At 36.9% G+C, this 13,341-nt stretch overlaps 1 long non-coding RNA gene across 2 annotated transcripts in view; it reads left to right on the top strand.

The window, feature by feature from the left end:
• The window catches only part of LOC112973029, a 44,901-nt gene extending 41,973 nt beyond the window's left edge, over positions 1-2,928 (top strand). For both annotated transcript variants that reach the window (XR_003255859.1, XR_003255858.1), the window contains one exon: positions 2,870-2,928. This is a non-coding gene — a long non-coding RNA (uncharacterized LOC112973029). The remainder of the gene's footprint in view (positions 1-2,869) is intronic.
• The last annotated feature ends 10,413 nt before the right edge of the window (positions 2,929-13,341 follow it).

The raw sequence follows: 13,341 nt of genomic DNA, 5'->3' as shown, positions 1-13,341 counted from the left end.
ACTTACGTCAAAACTAGTTTGTCCAAGATCAAATCAAAATACTCTGGTTATAATCACTAAGACGTGGAAGTTCCTCATATTTTTGCTCTTACAAAATAAAGATTATGAAATAGGGATCTTAATTTCAACAATATAAATTTAGACCCTTTTTAGAGATTTCTGATTTTTATTGAAAACAAAACTTGAAAGTGTGCTAAATCTATCAGTGACTTTTATGCTGAACTGATAAGTCTGCTGCCTTTCAGATTTAGATGCCCCCAAACTGACTGTTCAAAGTGGCTTTGCTTCTGTAATCAATACAAAAAGCTCCTTTTCCCCCTAAATTCATTAGCAGATGTAACATATGTCTGTAAGCTTTGGCTAGAAGGAAAAGCCTTACAAGGCACAGGGTGATATTTGGATATGTAGCTAACCRGAGCTCAGGAGCATTGCAGTGAGGTGTCTGAAGGCTATGGTGGGGTTGGAGGGTTAACACTAGTGGCAGAAACTACAGCAGCTGCCTGCCCTCTGCATCTCAACRCCTATACTCAATGTTCAGTGCTTTGAAGACACTTGGTGCATTGTGTCAGCTGAAGATGTTCTGCTTGGCTTTCCTGTTGACCCGTCGCATTGAAACGTGGCTGCAGCTGCAGGGAGAGCTGCGGGTTGGCAGCCACGTGGCCACATCGTGGGGTGCTGAGAGCATGAGGACAGCTTGGTACTCGCTGGGTGATTCGTGTCCAGACCGCCTTGCTCCTGGCCTCGGCAAGGCTCTGCAGCCACACAAGGAGCTCTGGTGCCTGGGGGTTTGCTGCCCAAAGAGCCACCCCCTGCCTCCTCTAGGAAGAAGGGGACTAGCTGGCTGCTTGGCTGGTGGCTGGGAGCCTCCAGTGGTCTAGAAGTGGCCGTGAGCCACCAGGCCAACCAGGCTGAGCCAAGATAGTACATTTAAAATTATTTCAGGCGGATGGTTAAAACTACCTCTGTAACCAACTGCAGGGGATACGACAGCATTTAAAAAATCATATGCTCAGGTATGTGAAGTGTAATTATTTGGGAGTTCAAATGGTGCCTAGACTATTGGAGGCTGCTTCTTGAAAATTAGGCTTTTTAGAATTTTAAGAAAGTCAGGTTTTAGCACTGCAGAGTTAACCCAACTAAAGAAGAATGAGACAGATCACATTCTGTCACAGGCCTATTAAACCACAGAAATAAAACAACTCCTTCCCCCAAACAATGTATTTTTGTCTCCCAAGTCTGCACGTTCACAGTGTTCAGAAACTCCTGTTGCACAGAATACAAGAAGCAGACAAAGAAGTTTGCTGACAATGTTTTAAAATACAGGGAGATTTTACAGGATATATTACCACTGTCTGTGGTAATATATCCTGAAAAAAGATATATATGTCACTGTATCTTTACCAATATGTAAAGATAACTGCGTTTTAAATCAAGCATGCTTTTTTGGTGTGTTGTCATTGTTCTGGCTTGTTTGGCTCAACAGCCTCCAATATTAATTTTTTCAAAGAAAATAAATGAGGAAGAAGAATTACCTGAGGGACTTATTACTGTGCACACTAAGAGCAGTACCTGTTTTTAACATGTACATCTCTAAAGTGTGTGTTACATGAACAAGTTATGTCTCACAGCAGCTGAATTCAGGCCTCCCCCAGCTGCAATCACATTATACCAGAATAGGGAACATATCCAGCTGGTGGCAATCCAAGGTTATATTGCTGAAGAGCTTCCAAAACCTCAGAAGGCAGAGCCAGTGCAGAAATGGCTTTGCAATACATCCTAAATTAAGTAAGGTTCGGGGTCATGTGAATAATGGCAGGTGCAAATACCAGCACCACAGATCCCCCAGTGAGAAAGTTCTACCACTAGATCCATAAATATTGCTTTGGGGACCATCACTTGAAGTATTATTACTCAGCGAAGAAGTTTCAGGAAGTCTGGTTTTTTAAATGATTTCATGAAATAATGAAAACCGGGTTAAACTCTAAGTGATTTTATCTGCTGAGGGATAAGGTGTCTCATGATATGATCTGGACAGACAAACTTAATTCAACAAAATCAGGAAGTGCTCAGTTCTCTGATTTTTGTTACAAGGAAAATTTATGAAAGCAGACAGCTTCAGCAGTGACTTAGGACAGATGAATATAATAATTTAGCTAATGGACTAAATTTGTACATATTCTTCAATGTAAAGAAAGTAACCAGTATCTACTGTAATTTCTTATAATTAGTGGCTAGCAGCATATGATTTCTTTAACATTTTGTGGTTGACGGTTCTTATAAAACAATTATTAGCACATAGCTCTTTACATTCATGAACTCTTCATTATTTATACAGAGCTGTGAATTGGCTTTAGCCAATTACCATGTGATGGTACTTTCACTTATTAACTTTGTGGAGAGCAAAGGTTGGGATATTTTTAAAAGAAGTTTTAGCAACAAGCTAAGCAAATATTGATAGCATGCTTGGGAGGAGAAGTTAATTCAGGTTAAGCAGGATTAGCAACAGAAAATTGTTCAGCTTTAAGAGCAGAATTTAGCCTTTGACACTGAAAGTTTCTGAGAAACTGTGAAACTAAATGTACGTTATTTTACCACAAGAGGTCATTGTAACACTACTACAAACCACCTTGCTTCGGTTTATTCACCTCCACCGAAAGAAATAAACTTGGAAAGAAATATGAAAAATGTTCTGGGGTTCTTGATTTGTTTTTTTCTAATCCAAAGTTAACAATAAAAATACATATACTGTTTATCTACTTAGAAGTGAAAAACAAAATGTTGTACGTGCAGTCTTCAGTCTTTTTACTGTAGCTACAGATTCTTTTTTCTGAGCTTCCTCTCTTCTGTTTTGGGGGGATTTTTTTTTTAGCTCCTAGCCACGAGGTTTCCACTGAGAAACAAATGACAAAGAATCAGCAGAACAGTGAGTAAGTGGTGCTTTCCCGGTGGAATGGTGATCTTAAATCACATGAACTCATAATTACTTTTTTTTCATTAAAAGTACTTAAAGATGCTATTTTATTCATCATGAAATCTCACTTGGAAATGTATTTATAACAGCTTTAGACAGGCAGATCTCTGCTTAAATTGTGGGTTTGCTTATCCAGAAACAAAATTCACTGAAGTCTTGATTGTGCAATTGCTTACACATACAATTAGTTATATGTGCCAGCTTAATTGTTATCTGTATATACTACTATTTCATAGTGTGGGCTGAACAGGTTTCTTCATTGGTGTGTATTTGGTGCTCTAACTAGCTAGAAACGTGCTGGTATGGACAGCAAACAAAATTATAGTGTGCCCTGTTTCTGAGCTTTGCTGAAATGCACTCAGCTGTGAAGGAATACCCTAAATGTAGTTGTGTCTCTGAAGGCTTAAAATGTATGAAAATTGACCACAATTATAGTCTGTACCTATACAGACATAATCTAGTGGCCAGGCTTCCTAGGTATTTTTAAGCATGCTACAGGTGCATTTCCATACAGAGCTTATTGATAGCTAAGCCCTTCTACACAGCAGGGAGTATTCTTTTTCCAATAAAAATTTGCTGACACACCCAGTGCTAAAAAAAACCAAACCAGCCAATTTACACCGTCTTTGCTGAGATAAGTCATCAGTTATGCCCCCCAAGTTTCCTATCACCCAATTAGCTTTTGATTAAATCTACATAAAATGCATCTTTTCTTCCTAGTCCTTGTTAGATATGTTACTTTGATATTGGGCTCCCAAAGATCACTCACTGATAATATAAAGTATCAAAGAGCTCTCTTTTCCCCTCCCAGGCCTTCAAAAGATAATCTAGCAGCTTTGCGGGTCAGCAGGCCTCTTGTTTTTCTGGTCTTTATTCAAGGAATTACAGGGCAGCGTAATAAGAAGGATTTCATCAGGGAGTGAAAGGAGACAGTCTGTGGAGAAAAGCCAGGAGAAAATCATTATCAGTAGATGTAAACCTAAAAAAAGGAGATTTGAGGGAATTATCAGAGCTCTGGAATGCTTTCAGAAGTAAAGCTGGGATTTTACAAAACTTACATACTCACTGACAAAACTGGGCTGCTTCGGTGTGGAATAATTTGTACTTTGGGGCTGACTCTCACATGAATGCAGCAGCCTTCTGTGAAGAACTGAAGTTCTGGCTAATTCTAACGAGGTTTGCAAGAAATCAGGTCCTATCTTTAAGGCCTTTATACCTTTTTATGCACAGTGTCAGGTCTTTTTAATGTTAATCTTAATTTTTAGTCCTCCTCTTGATAAGTTTCTATGCACATGAGCACCACTTTCTCTTCTTCGTAGACCGGTTATTCACTGTGACAAAATTCACAGTCAACAGGTAGTGTTTTCAGATTTCTTCAGGCTATCATCAAGGTCTAAACCTTGATATAACCTGAAAACAAAACAAAGATGACAAAACTTTAAAATGCACTTTAAACTTAAACTTTAAACTTTAATGCACTTTAAACTTTAACTGCAACTTTAAAGTGCTCACACAACTCGATATGAAATGCAGATGGTTCGTCACTGCCCCACAGCTTCAGCTCTGTGCTGTACCACCCCMCACACACCTTGAGGACTGTAACTGTTTACTATTCCTCATCTCCGTAACCGTTTCTAACACGAATACAAATTGTTGTAGCTTCTTTTGCTCACAGACCAACTAGTCATTAATAGCTCTTTTTGACTGTCAGCTTTATCCACTTCAAAAGCCATTCAGAATATGCGCATGAATGAAAACCACAGCATTCTGTTAACATCAAACTGATTGTAGGTTACCGAAGGACCCTCATTTCTTCCTGCATAAACATAGCAACCAACATGACTGTGAGTGTAGTAGTATTACCCTGTGTGTCATATCAGAAGTCTGCTATCTGTCTTTTTGTGGCAGATAATTGCAAACCTCATTAGAAGACAAAAATGGAATTGGAAAAAAGGACTATACTGTACTTTGAAATGGCAGTTCCTTAAAYGGTAGAGTTGCAATACGTTAACTTTTGGATATCATGTAAATGCATTTATACATTATATCAAAAAAATCTCTTTGCACATAAACTAGCAGGTATTGTCAAAATTCAAGTTTAAAATTGAACATATGGATAATTACTTTTGGTAACAATGTCTTTGGCATTTCTGAGCTCTTTCAGATTTAAACATTGATATAAAGCTTTTTACCAAATGCAGAAGAACATTCTTACTATTACTATGATTTGTTGTGTTTTGTTGCTGTTTTTTCTAACTGTCACCACCATCTATCTAGATTCTTTTTCTTTCCGAAGGATTCCAGAAAACAGGGTGAAAACTCAAATTGTAAGATGGATGGGATCTGATTGTGACTTGAGAGAAAAGCAGCAATTACAGAATACATTAAACATTCAGATACAGAATGAAAGAGAATAAAATTCTCTTTCTTACTTTCTGCTGCCTTTGTATTATTCTGTTATTGTAAACTTGGCTTCTAATCTACTGGATAAGTAACATGTTCCTAAATAAATTGGGCCCTTATTAAATAATTATTAAATGGGAAGCAGCAGCTATATTTCTTATTCCAGATACTGAAAAGAGACCTCCTATTAGTTCTTCCCTTATGAAACCTAGGTTGTTTCTTCAAGATTTGCACTGGTTCTCACAGCATTTTATATTAATTTTACATTCTACAATTATGCACAACTGTACAATGCATGACATAAACGTAAGAATATGCACAAATGCAGGAAGAATCTCTTCAGCCTAACAAGTATTGTGATTTAACACGTGACATCCAGAAATGACTTCCATTAATGGGAGTTACGTGATAGTGTCCCAAATGATTTTTTGTTTAATTTTCAAAGTTATTTAATGTACAACAAACAACACAAAAATGTGTTTGAAAATCAACCAGCTCTGGAGCTATTGCTTCCACTTCCTGACCTGACTGGGAGTGGGATGCTCTAGGAAGAAAAAGAACTGCCTTTCTGCAGGGCATGGTTTTCCAGTATTTTTGGCTCTGCGGACCTTCCCACTGCTTAATAAATAAAGATGATATGGATGTATATGGCTGACAATGAAAAAGCACAGTTAGAGAAAATGAATGTGGAGAAGAGGCTGTGAGGTCCACACAGGGATGGCTGTTACTGAAAATTGTGAGGGTAACTTGAATAGGGTTCAAAAAGGGGAGCTAGGATGGATAGGTCATAAAAAATCCTAAAGAAAAATGGAAAGAATAAGACAGAAAAACTAGAAGAACAGTAGGGATCAGAGAGGATTTTACTGCGAGAGAAGGAAGTAGCGGGTAGGATGCACACTGGAATGACTTCAGTGATCATTTAGCAGGAAGAACATCATCTACAGCCTATTTCTTACATACCTTCATTATAGTTCCAGTTTCCATTCATGACTTCTATCTGAAAAGGTTATGAATAAAGTATAAACACCGTGATATACTGCAAAAACACAATTCTATTTTAAATCAAGGATGAATAGGGTTTTTTGTTTTTTTTTTTCCTGGCTACATGRGGTCTGTTAGATGCACCAAGTACTTTATTTGGCTTCAGACCTGAAGCCTGATACGCTAGGAATTGTTCACTAGATGGAGCTGTAGTATGCGTCTTCAAACATTAGCAGTTCAATGAACCCGTGGGCCAGGAATGTTAAATATGCAAAGGACGTCCTGACCTAAATCAGTATACATCGTAAAAGGGGCACTTAAACATGTGCATTTATTTTTTTCCAATATGAATAACTTTCCTCAATTTCTGATAAGCATTTTGCCACCTCTTCTGCTGATATTTCTTAAGAATTATTCAAATGTAGGCTTATTCATTTTAGTTCTTTCTTTATCCTTGTCCTCAGTGGTAAATAACTGATGAAAAGATAACACAGAAAACAATCCAGATAACAATTTCATAATTATATATTTTTTGTTTAATAATTGTAATAAGAAAGAAAAAAATTCTGGCTTATTTATTGGATAGCTACTTCTCTAGCTACAATTCTCTAAAATGTCACTTCAAGCAAATGCAAATTTAGGCAATTATGTCTTTACATTCTATGTGAAAGTCTCTTTTCAAGGTAGACTACTTTAAAAGATAGTGTCATTTAAATTAAAAAACTTTTGAATCACTATTTGTCTTCTCAAAATTTTTAATTCAAGAAATGTTGGCTGTAAGGTTTAGAATTCCTTAAGATGTGGCATTTCCCACAAAGAGACCCTTCTCTTGATACCTTCATCTGTAGTGATTCTTCATCAAAAGATTCATGAATCTTTTTTCTACAGGATTATATTTTCAGAAGGAAGATGACAATATTATATTACAAGAAAATTTCAAGGTAATGTTTTTGTAATTTTTAATCAGTGTTCAATGGTATTTTTTTATTTTGCATTTTAATTCATATATTTCAGTATACTCCTGTTATGTCATCCCACTTCTTGAGCTTCAGGCCTAGAAAGTAGTACCTGAAAGTGCGTTACTCTGATAATTTATGAAATGACTGTTATTTTTTGATCTTGCATTTGTTCAATGTCTGATACTTTCTGCAACAGTAACTGGTCACACTAATGGAAAACACTGAATTATAAAATGAAATCAATAAATATCAGATATTGATTTGCACTGAGGAAAGAATTTAGTTTGCTATGCATTTGTTTACTTCATTTCTTCCATATGTAGCAGAAGTAAAAGTTTGTTCATTTATATAAATGGAATAGAAAATAAGTAACAAGAAGGACAGGTAAGGGCTGCTACTGGAAAGACTGAATAAAAATAATCCTAAATTTTAAGAAGAAAGCACACAGAAATGATGATATTCTGTTTTATTTTGATAAGTCTCTTACTAGCTGTGCAAGTTCTTTTGCTGACAGATTGTTCTGTCTCTGATGCATTGGAATCTCATTTGTAGATTAATCTCAGTCATTAGTAAAGTTGTGAAATTGGTTTTAAACAATTACTGTGCATTTGTGAAATCTGGATGTAGAGTTCTTCATCCCCCTTTATTCACTCCTGGTTAATGAGGCTGTGCAGCAGCATTGTGCAGGACAACGGCTGACTGAACTGCCAGAGCCCATAGAGTCATGAGAATAACTGAAACGCTAGAAGAAATGCAAGTTGCAGCATAAAAATTCTGAATATCACATTTTCCTTCAAACCCAAGTAAGCACATGAATCATGGGAGAGGGCATTTCCTGGCAGTAATTTCATTTTGACCTCTTCCAGTACACTTCAGTCAAAAAATTTAAAAATATTTAATAGTAATAGAATATTTAAAATAGTAATTTATAATATATAGAATAGTAATAGAATATTATTTGTAATGCAAATGCAATAAAGATTCTGGAGCTGCCTCCTTCACTGAGAGACACATGCTAAACCTTCTTTAATGCCAGGGCCTAACTGTCCATGCTTACAGCAATCCATGGGAGAGACAGTAAAAATGTGCTGTCCCCCGTATTTGGGCAGCTGGCATCTGATTTAGCGTTAAGAAGTACCAACATGGATTCCTGTGGCTTCGAGCATCATGCGCACTAGTAGGACTGGTGGAATACAGTGCCCAGAGGGTTTGTGCCCCTGGTCCGCTTGCTCCCAGTCCTCAGGCATCAGGAAACAAGGAGGCACAACAAGGTCTCCAACCTGCCATGGTTTTAAGGGCTGGGCTAATGCCACAACCAAGTCAGAACTGTGACTGGCTTCAGGTAGAGAAAGGAGCTGTGAAACTCAAAGGTACTAACTTAATTGTCTCTCTTAAAATACCTTCATTTTCTGACTTTAGACAGGCGAAGCAGTTGACATTGTCACAACAGCAATTTTTTAATAAAAGAAGTATCTCAGAAAATCCTCAGAATACCTTGAGGGTTAAAGATGTGATCCACAAGACCAATACCCAGCAGATTCCTGTTTACAGAAATAAAAACAGATTTACTAAACTCAGACTTCAAACCTTATAACAAAATGTGATGATTTTGTGCAAACAGCGGCAGAAGACAAGCAAAGAACTTGTTTAAAAGTAACACTACAAAATGCCTGTTTCATTCCCTAATCTCCACCTGTTCTACACATTATCTCGATCCAATTACATGTACAGTTCCTTGCCTTATTGTACAGTTCGGTATTATGAACAAAAGTGAAAAATACGGTGAAGGCTTAAGCTGGTATTGTAAATATAGTCTTTTCACTCCTATTGGCATAGGTGTGAACAAAAGATTAGATATGAAAAGAATTCCAATTATAGAGAAGATAATTTGCTAGAAAAAGGTTAGGTTGTAAAAACACACAGTAAAAATTGCTTTAATTTATACTTGTCTACATCTTCTGCTACTGCAGTTTCAGATAAATCTACTGGTGCTAATGGAGTCCCATCGAGTGAGTAAATATGAAAGAAGCATAAATAAAAAGTGCTGCTTCTCAGAAAGACTGACTACTGGCTTGAATTCAAAAATAAATTCCTAGAAAATATGGAATTTTTCAGCTTAGTTTGGGAAGTGATTTATTAGCTGTGTACATTCTTCTTGCTGCTAGATTTTGATCCAGGACATAAAATTTGACTATGACCCAGGGGATTCTCAAGTGATGTTCACAGGATGAATCTTCTCAACGACTTTGACTATAAAACCAGACACCATTCCAGAAATTACCATGATCAGTTTTCAAATTATAATTTTTGCTTTGTTTTTTAAAATCTTCATGTTTTCCCCTCTCCTTCCTCCCTTTTCCCGCAAAGCTGATAAATTGTAAATACGCGTTGCTTCCGTTCTTTTCTGTTCAGTTCCTATTCTCTGGCAGGTTCCTGTTTGCTGATTTTTTTCTAATTCATGATGCTCTGCATTAATGCCTGAAGGGATTCTGCAGCGCTGTCTTTCTCTTCCTGCACTGATAATATCACGTCTGAGCATATCTGTAAATGTTTTGGTTCTTAAAGGATAATAGAAGGGAATTTGTCCCACTTTGTCTGGCTTCTGTGTGTCTGCTCATAGCTGCCAAAGACATGAGTCCTGTTCCTTTTTACGAGCGTCTCCTCTGACACAGAGGTGCAGGTTGGCCTCCCTGCCACTTCGTTGTTTTTTTAGCTCAGAGTCAGTTTGAAATTTCCAACATCAACTGTAACTCAAAAGGCAAGTTGGCAGAATATCCCAAACTATAAAAATATTTCTTGGCGCTTGGTCTTAAATTTTGGGTAATTTTTTTGCGAGACTGAGATTTTAKATCAATTTTACCTGCTGGAAAACTCTAAAAGCTAAGCTTTTTTCTTCTAAGTTTTTATGCATGACAACTGTCAAGGAAAGGACAATTAAAATTGTTCAGGCAAGCGCTGCATTAATTAGAATAAGAACATACTTTTTCATGGAGACAGTTTTAGCTTAAATATATATTTTGAATGAGTTATTTCATAATTTCATAATTTTCCTTTGCAATTAAAGCAAAGTGCTTACTTACCTTTACATGAATGGTGCAAATAAACAGTTTAAAGTAATCCCTTTGAAGTCTGCAAGACTGTTCACTTTATGTTAGCAATTGTTTGAAACTGATCATTTACTCATTAAAAAGAATGAATTTGAACATAATGAGTAGACTACATTAGTTCTTTATTAAACAATTAAAATTTGAGCTATGAATGTAAAGCTGAGGATTTTAAATGGCAAATTAAAAGGTGCTTGTAGCAATTATTTTGGAAGAAACACATTCCTTTCTTAACTTGTCTAAGTTCTTTAGAAGAAAGAACCATAGGCTTCATAAATACTTTATTTAGAATGAGAGAACCCTGATGAAGGACAGAAACAAAACTTAGGGGAGGGTGAGCTGGATAATCTAACAAGTACTTTACAACTCTAATATATCTAACCCAAATTTTTCCAAAAAGGCCACTGATTTTTCCATTTCATAAATCTAATTTATCTGTAGGTACTAAGAGCTATAAATGCTAAGTGCATCTGGAAGTCTGATCCATGGAGGACAGTTTCAAGGCAAAAGAAGGAGAAATGCACCTGACTCCCAAATGACATTAATGAGACTGCTGTCCTACTTTCCAGTTGTCTTTGGAAAATCTACCGCAGGGGGTCTAGCATGAACTACCCTCAAATTAGTGGCTATTTCTCCAAATTTTTCCCATGACTTTGACTACATCTGCCTCACCAATCAAATCAAAACACAAAATACTGAGTAAAACATTGAAAGATTATACACAGTTGGCAGAATTACATATCACTTAGATGATACCTAATAATCCTAGTAGTATTGCCAAAAGTCCCCCTAAAGAACAAAAAAAAAAAAAAAAAAAGAAATGTTAATTGCAGTATGAATGCTGCACGTTTGAGAATCGCTGACTGCCATTAGCTGAATCGGCTCCTGAAGACAGAATTCCTCTTATTACAGTAGCAGCACAATCACTGCGCGGAGGTGAAACACCTGTCTGATCCTGGGAGCTAACATCTGTATGTAAACAAACGCACACTCACACACACACACACACACACACACACTCACACAGAGCACTTCTGTAGGGGGAACCAAGACAGCTCCTGCAGGACTGGCCTGGAGGAAAGAGTGGCTCATTTCTAGAGTTCTTGATCTCTCTCCTTACTCTAGCTCTGTCAATTCCATCACATTCTCCCGCTTTTGCAAGAGGAGGGGTGGAAAAAAGTTGTCTGCAATTAGCAAAAATACCAAGGAGTTTCTTATGGAAGATCTTTAATTGTTATTATAAAAACAGTTCTGGCATTTAAAAAAAAATTAGGTTTTTATGGGAAAATTAAATTCATTTTCAAAGGGGATAAGCACAGCTTACTTCTGTGAGAGAAAAGATAAAATCCAAGCTTTGGGATACCTAACCTTGACTGTCAGCTGCAGATGAGTGTATCTAATTTGCCTTTTAGCATTCTCATTTTCAAGGCAACRTTTTCTTTGGGCAAAGAGGGCTTATTATTTGCACATTCACGGACAACGAGAGGACAAGGAACCTGCTTTTCTGAGCAGTGTTACTACTGTAGCTAATCTCAGGCCAGTTGTGTCCTTGTCTATCCCAGGTGATGTTTCTGCTATTAGTCACTTGTAGCTCTATTGCAGCCAATACATGAATACATCCTGGATGCAGACAGACAGAGCTGTTACTTGTACCTGAGCATTTCAGACCCACTTGAATTTGAAGTAAAATGCATTGGTGTTTATAGCTCTTTAGTTTCAGTTAAAATTGCAGGTGAGTGGTCTCCAGCTTATGCAGTAGTTTTTTACAGTGCAGTTGGCTATAAGCTTTTCCTGTAGCTAAACCTGGGGCCAGAAAGTCTCTGTATGAAATGAAACGTATTCAGATCTTAAAACTGAGCTGGTTTTGTGCTGTGCTCTGATTACTACAGGGCTATCTGAAAATATGGAGAATTGGGCTTTTTTTTTTTTTCTTTTAGCCCTTTTGGTATCTAGGAGCGCTTTTAGTTTTTAATTTTCCTAATAATGCTGTTTGTCCACAGAAAATAAATTTTGTAAAGTACTACAAATTAAAGTAGCCAGATATATTTCTTTTAAAATTAAGCTTTCAAAGAATGACCTAAGGATTTAAGGATCTAGACAGGGAAACAGAGCAAGTTGCATTGTTATCTGAGCTCTAAGAGTCAAGTTAATGGCTTTAGCAAAGGCAGCTGCAGCTCTGGCCCTGCAGTTCCTCTCCTTGCCTGTTCTCCCCTCACCTACCTTATTGCATTTTAGGCTTTTATGCTGATCGGTGTCTTAGGCCAAACTTGCATTTAGTTGCTAGGGCAGAACCCTGAGGCTTCAGTTCTACTGTGTATACTTCATCTAAGCGCACCACAAGTAAAACATGCTGAATTCACAGAATACCCTTCCAAAACGCTCTAGCTTGAATGGTGTCAGAAAAATATCTGAAAAAAAGCCATGGTATCAAAAGTGCTAATTTATAATATTTCACCATTTCACCACATCTATAGATTATTTACAAGATGCTCTAAAACTATGAGACAGACTTTCAGGTAAATCTATGCCATCTTAATATAATGGCATATGCCTTTGCTTCCTCCAAAAATGAAAAGAATCATCTTTGATTACAAGATGAAAGATCTATAAAAAAAACACTTAAAACTGAATGTCCGTTTTTGGTTTAGTCAAGCCCATAGTTGGGAAAGTATCACTTTATTCCAAAAAACAAAAGAACACTTAATTAAATCCCCACAAAATCCCTTTCTATTATAATGAAGTAGAGATGTGGATACAGARAATAACTATTGCTACTTTCATTATGTAATTATTTTGTATTTTTAGACCTCCGATCATTCTTGTTGCTCTCCTTTGGGTTCTCTCCAGTTGCTCTGTATTTCTCTTGAAGTACAATTGAGCTCAAATAAATGCTTTGCCTGTATCTGAACTAGGATGGATATAG

This window comes from Apteryx rowi, unplaced genomic scaffold, assembly GCF_003343035.1.
Source record: "Apteryx rowi isolate R43461 unplaced genomic scaffold, aptRow1 scaffold_516, whole genome shotgun sequence".
Taxonomy (NCBI): Eukaryota; Metazoa; Chordata; class Aves; order Apterygiformes; family Apterygidae; genus Apteryx; species Apteryx rowi.
This window is presented reverse-complemented; position numbering and strand designations above follow the sequence as displayed.